The sequence below is a fragment of the Sphaerodactylus townsendi genome, unplaced genomic scaffold (assembly GCF_021028975.2).
Source record: "Sphaerodactylus townsendi isolate TG3544 unplaced genomic scaffold, MPM_Stown_v2.3 scaffold_33, whole genome shotgun sequence".
NCBI classification, from domain to species: Eukaryota; Metazoa; Chordata; class Lepidosauria; order Squamata; family Sphaerodactylidae; genus Sphaerodactylus; species Sphaerodactylus townsendi.
The window spans coordinates 147,175-159,569 of NW_025950506.1; the positions used below are offsets into that span (position 1 = coordinate 147,175).

The following is a 12,395-nucleotide window of genomic DNA, read 5'->3' on the forward strand; positions in this document are numbered from 1 at the left end:
GGGGGGGGTGGGGGGGGGGGGGGGTGGGGGGGGGGGGGGGTGGGGGGGGGGGGGGGTGGGGGGGGGGGGGGGTGGGGGGGGGGGGGGGTGGGGGGGGGGGGGGGTGGGGGGGGGGGGGGGTGGGGGGGGGGGGGGGTGGGGGGGGGGGGGGGTGGGGGGGGGGGGGGGTGGGGGGGGGGGGGGGTGGGGGGGGGGGGGGGTGGGGGGGGGGGGGGGTGGGGGGGGGGGGGGGTGGGGGGGGGGGGGGGTGGGGGGGGGGGGGGGTGGGGGGGGGGGGGGGTGGGGGGGGGGGGGGGTGGGGGGGGGGGGGGGTGGGGGGGGGGGGGGGTGGGGGGGGGGGGGGGTGGGGGGGGGGGGGGGTGGGGGGGGGGGGGGGTGGGGGGGGGGGGGGGTGGGGGGGGGGGGGGGTGGGGGGGGGGGGGGGTGGGGGGGGGGGGGGGTGGGGGGGGGGGGGGGTGGGGGGGGGGGGGGGTGGGGGGGGGGGGGGGTGGGGGGGGGGGGGGGTGGGGGGGGGGGGGGGTGGGGGGGGGGGGGGGTGGGGGGGGGGGGGGGTGGGGGGGGGGGGGGGTGGGGGGGGGGGGGGGTGGGGGGGGGGGGGGGTGGGGGGGGGGGGGGGTGGGGGGGGGGGGGGGTGGGGGGGGGGGGGGGTGGGGGGGGGGGGGGGTGGGGGGGGGGGGGGGTGGGGGGGGGGGGGGGTGGGGGGGGGGGGGGGTGGGGGGGGGGGGGGGTGGGGGGGGGGGGGGGTGGGGGGGGGGGGGGGTGGGGGGGGGGGGGGGTGGGGGGGGGGGGGGGTGGGGGGGGGGGGGGGTGGGGGGGGGGGGGGGTGGGGGGGGGGGGGGGTGGGGGGGGGGGGGGGTGGGGGGGGGGGGGGGTGGGGGGGGGGGGGGGTGGGGGGGGGGGGGGGTGGGGGGGGGGGGGGGTGGGGGGGGGGGGGGGTGGGGGGGGGGGGGGGTGGGGGGGGGGGGGGGTGGGGGGGGGGGGGGGTGGGGGGGGGGGGGGGTGGGGGGGGGGGGGGGTGGGGGGGGGGGGGGGTGGGGGGGGGGGGGGGTGGGGGGGGGGGGGGGTGGGGGGGGGGGGGGGTGGGGGGGGGGGGGGGTGGGGGGGGGGGGGGGTGGGGGGGGGGGGGGGTGGGGGGGGGGGGGGGTGGGGGGGGGGGGGGGTGGGGGGGGGGGGGGGTGGGGGGGGGGGGGGGTGGGGGGGGGGGGGGGTGGGGGGGGGGGGGGGTGGGGGGGGGGGGGGGTGGGGGGGGGGGGGGGTGGGGGGGGGGGGGGGTGGGGGGGGGGGGGGGTGGGGGGGGGGGGGGGTGGGGGGGGGGGGGGGTGGGGGGGGGGGGGGGTGGGGGGGGGGGGGGGTGGGGGGGGGGGGGGGTGGGGGGGGGGGGGGGTGGGGGGGGGGGGGGGTGGGGGGGGGGGGGGGTGGGGGGGGGGGGGGGTGGGGGGGGGGGGGGGTGGGGGGGGGGGGGGGTGGCGGGGGGGGGGGGTGGGGGGGGGGGGGGGTGGACCTGGGGGGGGGGGGGCGCGGGGGGGGGGAGCCGGGGGGGGGGGGGGGCTGGGGGCGGGGAAGTTGGGGCGGGGGGGGGGCGGGGGGCGGGGGGGGGGGGGGGGGGGGGGGGGGAGCCGGGGGGGGGGGGGGGGGGGGGGGGGGGGGGGGGGGGGTGGGGGGGGGGTGGGGGGATGACAATCTCCTTGCCCTTCCCCCCTCACAACAAACACCCTGTGAGGTAGGTGGGGCTAAGAGCTCTGAGAAGCTGTGACTAGCCCAAGGTCACCCAGCTGGCATGTGTGGGAGTGCACAGGCTAATCAGATAAGCCTCCACAGCTCAGGCAGCAGAGCTGGGAATCAAACCCGGTTCCTCCAGATTAGATATACAAGCTCTTAACCTCCTGCGCCACTGCTGCAGGGTCACAACAGCTTTGGTCCATCTTTCTCAGGGGCGTAACAGCCATTGGGCAGTTTGGGCCATTGCCCAGGGCATCGGAATTTTGAGTCACATGGGGGGCATGTGAGCAATCCGTTTTTATTTTTTGTTGTTTTTTCACATTTTGGCCTGCAGGGGGTGCATTTTTGGACGTATCGGCACCAAAATTTCAGAGTATCATCAGGAGATTGTCCTGATGATACCCCCCCAGGTTTGGTGCAGTTTGGGTCAGGGGGACCAAAGTTATGGACCCTGAAAGGGGGTGCTCCCATCCCCCATTCTTTCCAATGGGAGCTAAGGAGATGGAGGCTACCCTTTTGAGGGTCCATAACCTTGGCCCCCTGAACCAAATTGCACCAAACTTGAGGGGTAGCATCAGGACAGTCTCCAGGTGATACCCTGAAATTCTGGCTCCAATTTGTCAAAAAATATGCCCCTCTGCAGGAACATCCCAGAAATTTGCCCAAGAATCTTTGTTCTGGGATGTTTTCTACATTGCTGTCAATGTGGGATGCAGGCTGGACGGGCACATTTCTGAAGGCACCGTCTCAAAAGTTTCAGGGTCTCATTAGGAGACTTCCCTGATGATACCCCCCAGGTTTGGTGCAGTTTGGGTCAGGGGTGTCAAAGTTATGGACCCTCAAAGGGGGTGCCCCCATCCCCCATTCTTTCCAATGGGAGCTAAGGAGGTGCGGACTACCCTTTTGAGGGTCCATAACTTTGGCCCCTCTGAACCAAACTGCACCAAACTTGAGGGGTAGCCTCAGAACAGTCTCCTGATGATACGCTGAAATTTTGGTGCTGATACGTTTAAAAATGCACCCCCTGCAGGCACCAATGACTTGGTGCAAAAAAATTTTTGGTCCTGGTGGGGTGGCCGCCCATGGGGGGGGCAATCCAACTCAGGTTTTGCCCAGGGCTCCAGTTTGCCAGTTTGCCTCGTTACGCCCCTGATCTTTCTTGTCAATAGCGGTTGTTGTTCACTAGTGCCGTGCCCGTCACACACCCCAGATTTGATCAATGAAGGAATCAACACTTTGAAAGCTGGATTCTCTTTTATTGCTGGCAAGCCTAGGGGAGCTGTTGACATATATTGTCAGAACTCAATACATTAAAATAGGCAAAGCATTATATCCCCAGAACAGATATATCAGCCCCCCCCCCCCTTTCTCTCTCCTGAAACGGGAAGGTACTGCTTCACAGCGGGGTGTGGTGGTTAACAGCAGGTGCACTCTCATCTGGAGAACCGGGTTTGATTCCCCGCTCTGCCACTTGAGCTGTGGAGGCTCAATTACCTGTGAACCAGATTAGCTTGCGCACGTCAGCACATGCCAGCTGGGTGACCTTGGGCTAGTCACAGTTCTTTGCAGCTCTCTCAGCCCCACCCACCTCACAGGATGTTTGTTGTTGAGGGTGGGAGGGAAAGGAGATTGTAAGCCCCTTTGAGTCTCCTTACAGGAGAGAAAGGGGGGTATAAATCTAAACTCTTCTTCTTCATACGTGCACACATCCCTCAGATGGTGTGAACTGGATTGAAAACACTGCAGTTCCACCACCGCCACCCACAGCTGCAGAGATAAGGGCAGACGGGTTCAGGGAAACATTCCCAGGCCTGCTTAAGCAGTAAGCATCCAGTAGTCAGAAATATGGCAGGACCCAGGCCAGGACACTAGAGGGCCGTGACGCTGCCTTTGTTATGCTTGTCAAACCTCCTCCTCCTCTTCCTCCTTCTTTGTGGTTATTAGCCCCTTCCCTTTCCCTGACCCTTTCGGCATAAATCATTGAAAACGTTTGCAAAATGTTTTCAATCCCCTTCCCCTTCACCATGATGTATGTCCGCACTCACCCCCTCTAAATGATTCGTGGTAGCATTACGTTATTTTCCCATCCTTTTTTTTTTAGTTAATTGAATGAATCGATGCTTTCATGCTGCACAGCTTCCGGCTGTGATTCCCCATATTTGTATAATCCTGCCTCATAGATTACCGCCCTCCCCCCCAAATATAGTAAGGGATAGAAATGATCTAATAAACAGGCGAGGGATGCTTGGAAAACGGCACCAAGGAGACAGTTCGGGGACGACACAGCGGCGTGGAGAATGCTTTAAAATGATCCGCAAACCTGTGGAGCTGTTTTGAAAACGGTATCCGCCTAAAGAATCGATCTTAAAAAGAATTCGCTGAAAACATTTTGAGGCTGGAAATAAAACGTTTTCAGAACCAAAGGGGTAAAATACACCGCCCGAGCCCCATGGGGGAGACAGGAATATACGTTTGACAAAATAAAAATTTAAAAAATAGTGTGGAACTCCACGCTCTCAGTAGGAGCTTTGTTTCCCGCCTCAAAACATTTTAAAAGGTTTGTGCGGAAACGGCCCTTTTCCCCAGCAGCAGTGGCGTAGTGGTTAAGAGCAGATGCATTCTAATCTGGAGGAACCAGGTTTGATTCCCCGCTCTACCGCTTGAGCTGTGGAGGCTTATCTGGTGAACCAGATTAGCTTGTGCATTCCAACACACGTCAGCTTGGTGACTTTGGGCTAGTCACAGCTCTACGGAGCTTTCTCAGCCCCACCTACCTCACAGGGTGTTTGTTGTGAGGGGGGAAGGGAAAGGAGTTTATAAGCCCCTTTGACTCTCCTTACAGGAGAGAAACGGAGGATGTAAATCCAACTCTTCTTCTTCTTCTTCTTCTTCTTCTTCTTCTTCTTCTTCTTCTTCTTCTTCTTCTTCTTCTTCTTCTTCTTCTTCTTCTTCTTCTTCTTCTTCTTCTTCTTCTTCTGACCTGATTGGTTCTGTCACCTTCCTCTCAGAGTGGCAACACTGTTGTATGTCTGGTTAGCTTCCAGCCCCCCCCCCCCCAATCCTCATATATGAGTGTAGGAGCAGCAGTGGCGGAGGAGGTTAAGAGCTCGTGCATCTAATCTGGAGGAACCGGGTTTGATTCCCAGCTCTGCCACCTGAGCTGTGGAGGCTTATCTGAGGAATTCAGATTAGCTTGTGCACTCCCACACACGCCAGCTGGGTGACCTTGGGCTAGTCACAGCTTCTCGGAGCTCTCTCAGCCCCACCCACCTCACAGGGTGTTTGTTGTGAGGGGGGAAGGGCAAGGAGATTGTCAGTCCCTTTGAGTCTCCTGCAGGAGAGAAAGGGGGGATATAAATCCAAACTCTTCTTCTTCTTCTAATCAGAGTGCCATCTTATGCTATGTTAGTTTAGATTAGTATTCATGGTTTTAATTACCTGTTTTAATCTGCGTTGACATATTTATGCTCATTACTGCTGCTGTCAATTGCTCTGGCCCTGGCTTTGTTGGGAAAGGGCAGAGCATAAATCCAACAAACAATAGCTGTCCAAACCGCGATAGCAGAAGGCTAAGGAGTGACATGTTAGCTATATTCAAATATTTGAAGGGATGGCATGTTGAAGAAGGAGCAAGCTTGTTTTCTGCTGCCTCAGAGACTAGGACCAGGAGTGACGGGTTCAAGGTACAGGAAAAGAGATTCCGCCTAAACATAAGGAAGAACTTCCTGACTGTCAGGGCTGTTCGACAGGGGAATTCCCTGCCCTGGAGAGTGGTGGAGTGTAGGGGTGAGCCAGCAAACCCAGCAGAGCCTCAGACAGAGCACAGGAATGCCTGCGCTATCTGTTGCCCTCTGGGCGAGCACTCTCACCTGTCACAAGACCCCCATGACTCACGGGTCACAAGATGTCCTGGACAAAGGGACAAAGGGTGCATACCCCCAGGTATGGATTAGGCCCAGACAGGAACGTTTCCTACGCAGCCCCTATGAGTCATGTACTGTACAATATTCTCCCGCTCTCCCGCCTTCCTGTGAACCCTAATAAAAGGTGCCAGGGACCCCAGCTCGGCAGATTAGCCGCTGGCTTCTCTCCACCGGATGATATCACTGCGCCTCGCCTATTCCTTGCGTTGAACGTAACGACTTCATGCTGGTGCCGAAACCCGGGAATCTCCAACCGCCGCCCGCTTACCGTCGCCTGGAATAGGCCCCAACGGTGCACAATCGTCCGCCGGATCTACACGTTCCTGGACCTGCGTTCTAGGACCCTCTCTCGTCCGACGAACCACCGGTAAGTATGGGAGCTTGCCAAAGCACGGCTTATGACAAGCACGTCCGCGAGCTGAAAGCGCTGACAAAAAGCGCCAGAATCCCAGTAAAGAGAAGGGATCTGCGCAAATTGGTTGGGGAGATTGATAGGCAATGTCCATGGTACCCTGAGAGGGGGACATTGAATCTTAAGGACTGGGAAAGTATCGGGCGGATCCTGCACGAGGAACCCCGTGCGCCGGTACAACTGCTACTGACGTGGAGGCAATGCTTTGCCACCATCAGTCAGCAAATCCTCGGCCACTCTGCCGAGGATCTCCCTCCTTCTGATCCTTCACCTTCAATTTCACCTCCGGAATACTCTCTTTCTGCTAAGTCTAGTGTCTGCCCTCCTCCTGCCTCGCCTGCTACTTTGCCTCATTCAAACTCTCCCGCTCCTACTCCCGTGGCACGTCCGCCTCCTCCTCATTCTCTGCCTTCCACTCCGCTCCCTCCTTCTATTTCTGAAGCCACCGTGCCTCCGTCAGCGCCACGTAATGGCGCGTGTTTCAAATCTCTCGCAGAACGCATAAACACTGATCTGCAGAGGAAAGAAACACTTATGGAAGAAGATACCGACATCTTGGCACTATGCCCCGTCCATTTCACTGACCGAGAGGACGATAATGGTGTCATTTATAGGATTGTTGAGTATCGCCCGATAGGCTATAATGTGCTCATTGAACTACGTAAAGCAATACGGGACGTGGGGATTACCAGCCCCTATGTGAGAGGCATGCTGGAAGCGGTCATGCGGAATCGCCTAATGGTTCCGGAAGACTGGAAAACAACTTTTCACATGCTTTTGAACACACCGCAATATGTGGTCTGGGAAAGTGAATTCCGGCAACAGTGCCAAAGCAGAGGAGCCGCCTCTGGCAGAGCCTACACCGCAGAGCAGCTCTATGGCGCCGGAGATTTCACTAATCCTCTCGCACAGATCATCCTACCAGAGGCCACCCTTACGGCCGCCTCTGAGGGCGCTTACAAGGCGTTCCTGAAAGTACCTAATACTGGACGGACGGCTCAGAGCTTCTCTAATATCAGGCAAAAGCCTCAGGAGCCTTATGCAGAATTCCTGAACAGGCTCCAGGAAGCTCTTAGGAGACAAGTTGATAATGATGTGGCCCAAACAGAACTTCTCATGCGCCTCGCTAAGGAGAATGCCTCCGCCGAGTGCCACCGGGCGATCACAGGTTTAGGAAAAAATCCGGAACTGGCCAGGACATCGGATCGCCCTCACATCAAGCCAGTCTCCTAGCCGCAGCAATCATGTCTGGAAACAAAAAACTCCAAGGAGAGTGCTTCAATTGCGGTAGGCAGGGACACTTCCGAAAGGACTGTAGGTCCCCCGGAGGGGGGCTTACCGCCCCGACGGAGGAGGGTCCACCTCAAAACGGCAAGGACCCCAAGGAAAGCCCAAGACGAAATGTCCCTTGTGCCAGAAAGGCTTCCACTGGAGAAGCGAGTGCAGGTCGGGAAACTCGAATCCGGGCCTCTCCCTGGCCCAGGAACAAACGGGAGTACTAAAACAGCCCCAGGACCCGAGACCTGCATCGCATAAGCCTGAACGACCTCTCTCCGCCAGCATTTCTCTCACCTGTCTCCAACCTCTTTCCCTCAAATTTCCTCATGAGATCCTAATCACTCCTACTCAATACCGCGATCCAATTCCCCCAGAGGCCATTGGGTTGGTCTTGCCTAAGGCCTCAGCCGCTGAGCAGGGATTGTTTGTTATTCCAGGGGTCATTGACTCCACACACCAGGGAGCCATTCACATCCAGGTGTGGACAAACATCCCACAGGAGTTGCCCAGCGGAATCAGTTGCATCCAGCTGATCCTCTTGCCCCACGCGCTGCCAGCTTCCAATTCAATAAAGGCCACGAGCCCAGGTAACCAATGCAGCGCTGCCAGAACCACCGTGGCAGCGGTGGAAACACCCATTGGTAGCTCTCGTCCCTACTTGGAGCTCACCATCGAAGGGTGCCTTTTTTGGGGGTTGGTGGACACGGGCGCAGACGTGACCGTCATCAGAACAGCCGACTGGCCTGATCAGTGGCCAGCCGAGGCCTGCCCTCGTGTTTGGGGGTGAGTGGGGGGAAAGCAGACCGCGAGACGGAGCGTCCACCCGCTCACGGTCAGCAGCCCCGGGCTTGAGCGGCAGCTCACAGTTCGTCCCATCATTTTGGACATTCACGTGAACTTGTGGGGAAGGGATCTTATGAGCCAGGTCAAGAGGACCTTAGTCTGGGATGGATAAAGCCATGCCCACCGCCCTTCCTCTCACGTGGCTCACAGAGATCCCTGTTTGGGTAGAACAATGGCCGCTGCCCAGAGAGAAACTGACCGCCATGCACCAACTGGTAGAGGAACAACTTGCAGCCGGCCACATAGAACTTTCCACCTCACCATGGAACACACCCGTTTTTGTTATCAGGAAAAAGAGTGGTCGCTGGCGACTCCTCCAGGACTTGAGAGCAGTAAATGCGTGCATTCAGCCCACGGGCCCCTTGCAGTGTGGTCTTCCTAATCCAAAGAGGAGGAGGAGGAGGAGGAGGAGGAGGAGGAGGAGGAGGAGGAGGAGGAGGAGGAGGAGACTGAAAGGGCTGACAATCTCCTTGCCCTTTCCCCCTCACAACAAACCCCCTGTGAGGTAGGTGGGGCTGAGAGAGCCTTGAGAAGCTGTGACTAGCCCAAGGTCACCCAGCTGGCATGTGTGGGAGTGGGAGTGTACAGGCTACTCTGAATTCCCCAGATAAGCCTCCACAGCTCAGGCGGCAGAGCTGGGAATCAAACCCAGTTCCTCCAAATTAGATACACGAGCTCTTAACCTCCTACGCCACTGCTGCTCCTTGCCTAAACATAAGGAAGAACTTCCTGACCGTCAGGGCTGTTCGACAGGGGAATTCCCTGCCTCGGAGCGTGGTGGAATCTATTTCTTTGGAGGTTTTTAAAGAGAGGCTGGATGGCCGTCTGTCAGGAGTGCTTTGATTGTGTGTTCCTGCATGGCAGGTGGATTGGACTTGATGGCCCTTCTGGCCTCTTCCAACTCTATGATTCTATGAGTGTCAATTTTGGAGCCTCCCTTTGTCAGATACCTGTTCCAGGATGTAACTGTGTTATTTGTTCTTAAGAGTCCCCCCAGCACTGCTCTGCGTGAGTCTCTGTGGAGACCAATAATTCTGCCTCATCCCAGCAGAGGAAATGGTCCTATCGTTCATAACAAGGGAGATGCAATAGAATGAACTGCTTCTCTGACTTTTTCCTCCTTCTGATAACCATCTACACAGATCATTTTTGCTCTGCCTCTGCCTTTGGTGCGATCCTATCATCCGGGCACACCCAAGGTGGAACGACTAGCCCTTGGAGCAGGCTTCCCAGTGTGCTTCTGGATGAGTCTACGCTCTGGGCATACCTCTTCCCATCCAAAGGTGCACCCAGGACAGTGATTCACGGGGGAAAGGAGTTTTGGAATTCACTGAGGCCCTTCTTACCATCACATTCCCCAAACCATGACCTCCTTGCAGTGGTGGGATCCAAAAATTTTAGTAACAGGTTCCCATGGTGGTGGGATTCAAACAGTGGCGTAGCGGGGCACGACGGGGGCGTGGCCGGGCATTCCCAGGGGCGGGGCATTAATAATTTCTCTGTTACTATAAAAAAAAACTCTTACTGTAAAAAAAAAGTTCCTAATTTCCAGCTGGTATCTTTCTGTCCATCATTTAAACTCATTATAGCAAGTCCTATCATCTCCTGCCAACAGAAACAACTACTTCTCCTCTATTTGACTACCTGTCAAACACTTAATACTTTCAAATACTTAATTTTGTTTCTAGCAATCAAAAGAAGGACACTGTCCTCAAACAAGGAACTTGACCATATTTCTAAAACATGTGTTTAAAACAGCCCAACAGGGAGAATGATCCCGTTTTCTACCTTCGCTAGCCAGCCACATAGGAAACAACAGGACTTTATGGTTTTTGGACCTAATGGAATTTCTAACGGAAAAGCGGGCCCAATTAGTAACCCCCTCTCGGCACATGCAAATAATTAGTAACCCACTCTCAGGAACTGCTGAGAACCTGCTGGGTCCCACCTCTGCCTCCTTGGCACCACAGATGAGAAAACCAAGCTCTAAGTAGGAGTGAACCATGCCTGTGCGTTTTTAGCTTTGGGAAGTTCTGGATCTGGCAAGGACTGGATCTGGCAAGCTGCGGGCATTTCCCGTGCATGTTTTGGAGGTGGGCTGGGAACCCAACAGGTTCTGGGTGGGGCCAGCAGAGTTTGTCCCAGCTGTGGTTGCAACATCCGCCTTCTGTTCCCAGAGGATCTGCACAGTTGCAAGCCGAGAAGAGAAAGCCGGAGCTGATTTTCTGGCTCAGCCAGACAGGTCGGGCCCTCCCAGTGGTGCTTAGCAGATCTGACAGCCACCTGCTCTGGGGGATCTGGAGCACACGAGGATTAGCTCCCAGAATCTGAAGGTCCCTTGCCAGATCGTTCGGGTGACAGGTAAGCTGAGTCCAGGAGGGCTGGTGCTTTGGGATGATGCAGGTGGAGATATTGGCGGGGTGTAGGGATCAGGGGAGATGGGGAGGGGCTGCAGGCATCTTCCTGGCACACAGAAGATCCCAGGTCCAAAACCCCAGTGAAAAGGATCAGGTAAAAGGTGAGGTTAAAGACCTGTGCTGGAGTCCCGGGAGTCGGAGTCGACAATTTGAGCATAGAATCATAGAGTTGGAAGAGACCGCAAGGGAGGTGGTGATGGCCACTAACCTAGATAGCTTTAAAAGGGGCTTGGACAGATTTATGGAGGAGAAGTCAATTTATGGCTACCAATCTTGATCCTCCTTGATCTCAGATTGCAAATGCCTTAGCAGACCAGGTGCTCAGGAGCAGCAGCAGCAGCAGAAGGCCATTGCTTTCACCTCCTACAGGTGAGCTCCCAGAGGCACCTGGTGGGCCACTGCGAGTAGCAGAGAGCTGGACTAGATGGACTCTGGTCTGATCCAGCAGGCTAGTTCTTATGTTCTTAAGGGCCATCAAGTCCAACTCCCTGCAATGCAGGAACGCACGGCTTTATGGACCAACAGCCTGCTTCCGTATAAGGAAACTTCACGTGTTTATGGATCTCTGTGGCACCTCTCTTCCCACCCACCACTCACTCCATGTTCAGAGGAAATAGATCCCTGACTCGGAGCTGCTAGACATGCTGTGCTTGGTGGTCTCTTGGAGGCATCTTGCTGACAGGGGGAGGCAGAAGGTAGACTCCCAGTCCAATTTCCACTTACGTCGCTAGAGTCCTAGGAAAGAAAGCTGAACTCAGTTGGATTTGATGCTGCTTCTGATGTTACTGAGCAACGGCTGAAGTCTCAGGGCTGTATAACGTGCATAACTGATTCCTGATCCCGTCACAGCCAAAGCAGGGATGGCTGGCAGTAGCCTGCACTTAATATAGTTTCGGAGACCTGTGTTGGTCTGTGGCCGCTCAATTTGAGGTGAACAGCATCTTAGCGTTCTGGGTGCCGCAATTCAAGAATATTGATGAGGTTGTAGAGCCAGCGAACAGAAGATAGGGGATTTAAAAACTGTGTAACTTCTGTGTGATAATATTCGTTCTGTCATCTCAAGATCCAGTGTGTTAAAGCTAATATTCGTATAGTTTTGGGGGAGCTGTATTACCTTTTTCTGCTTTGTCTTTGCTTGACTTTTTTCTTTTTTCTGTTTTATATTTCTTTTTTGTTAACTATATTGAGAAAGTTAACAAAAGTATTATAAAAAGAAGGATATACACAGGCTGAACGGGTCCAGAGGAGGACGACAATTAGTGGTCAAAGGGAGCTGGGTATGTTCAGTCTAGAGAAGAAATGGTTAAGGGAGTGACATGATAGCCGTGTTTAGATATTTGAAGGGATGTCGTGTTGGTGAGGGAGCAAGCTTGTTTTCTGCTGCTCCAGAGACCAAGACCAGGAGTCATGGGTTCAAGGTACAGGAAAAGAGATTCCACCTAAACATCAGGAAAAACTTCCTGACAATCAGGGCAGTTTAATTCACTGCCTCGGAGTGTGGTGAAGTCTCCTTCTTTGGAGGTTTTTAAAGAGAGGCTGGATGAACCTCTGCCAGGAGTGCTTTGATTGTGTGTTCCTGCATTTGCAGGGGGTTGGACTGGATTGCCCTTGGGGGTCTCTTCCAACTCTTTCATTTTACGATTTTATGATTCCAGAGACCAATAAGATTTTCGAGGTTCAAGAGTCAAAGCTCTCTTCAGCTGGTTGTGGTGGGTTTTCCGGGCTGTGTGACCTCGGTCTGGTGGATCTTGCTCCTAACGTTTTGCCTGCAACAGACTTCCCTCTGCGATACACCTCTGAAGA

The 12,395-nt window shown here is 56.6% G+C and overlaps 1 protein-coding gene across 1 annotated transcript in view; it reads left to right on the forward strand.

The window, feature by feature from the left end:
* Positions 1-10,365: 10,365 nt before the first annotated feature.
* LOC125425365 (lysosomal acid glucosylceramidase-like) overlaps positions 10,366-12,395 on the forward strand; it is a 45,247-nt gene continuing 43,217 nt past the window's right edge. Inside the window, exon 1 of the mRNA XM_048482979.1 lies at positions 10,366-10,536. The gene's annotated coding sequence lies outside the window, so the exon portion shown is untranslated. The remainder of the gene's footprint in view (positions 10,537-12,395) is intronic.